General features: G+C 31.8%; 2 protein-coding genes across 2 annotated transcripts in view; both read left to right on the forward strand.

Annotated features, from left to right (window-relative positions):
• LOC113207042 (neutral alpha-glucosidase AB) overlaps window positions 1–768 on the forward strand; it is a gene marked incomplete in the record, with an annotated part of 18,987 nt that extends 18,219 nt beyond the window's left edge. Inside the window, 1 exon segment of the mRNA XM_026423397.2 lies at window positions 1–768.
• LOC113215479 (serine protease HTR4) overlaps window positions 1–787 on the forward strand; it is a 75,530-nt gene that overhangs the window by 10,925 nt on the left and 63,818 nt on the right. The gene's annotated exons all lie outside the window — the stretch shown is intronic.

A 787-nucleotide genomic window follows, 5' to 3' on the forward strand; every position in this document is an offset into this window, starting at 1 on the left:
TTAAATGTGTTTACCTTGATCACATGAGAGGCCTACATTAATTAACTTTATAGTTTCATCAAATTTATTATCAAGTCAAATGTTTCTTTTCTTTTTGCAGTTGTGTAGATATGGAAGAAGGGTTATAGGAATAGAATATGTTTTATCTTTAAAGTGAAAAGCACTTGGTAATTCCTGGTGTGACTGAATAAACCATTAGTGCAGAATTTGGGGGGTAATGTATTCATGTCCGTGATTTAATGTTTTGCATATTGTGATGTTAACGAGCCAGTATTGCGTAATGTAGAGTAAGACATTAAATAAGAATTATTTCCTCAGGGACACAAAACTACTTTGGAGTTTGTGGGTGTTTGGCACTATGAGATGACTTTTGAAGTTCTTCTGTGGTTTGTTAATCTTAGTTTGAATTTACCCCGCCTAATTTTAGCTCAGAACAAAACTTAGATATTTTTTCCCATTAATGTGAGTACCTTTCAGTACTTATTTTGTGATTGATGTACATTTTCAAAAGATGTTTATTATAACTACTAACACTTTGAGCTTTTTATTAAAATTAATTGAATAGTTGAAAGTAGTTTCAGTTTCTAACATTTGCTTATTTTATGATCTGTGGAACACAAACTAGGAACTAAGATCTTGACAGCATCACATTGGCTTCTTAGGCATCTTCAGACCAATTGTGAGAGCATTTTGTGATATGGTCAAAACTTTCTCTGTTTTAATCGATACGCAATTTCAAGAAATTACATTAAAGTTGGCGTGAAAGTAGGTATGTTTTTGTCCATTT

This window comes from Frankliniella occidentalis, unplaced genomic scaffold (genome assembly GCF_000697945.3).
Source record: "Frankliniella occidentalis isolate FOCC.00 unplaced genomic scaffold, Focc_3.1 Scaffold37, whole genome shotgun sequence".
In the NCBI taxonomy this organism is placed as follows: domain Eukaryota; kingdom Metazoa; phylum Arthropoda; class Insecta; order Thysanoptera; family Thripidae; genus Frankliniella; species Frankliniella occidentalis.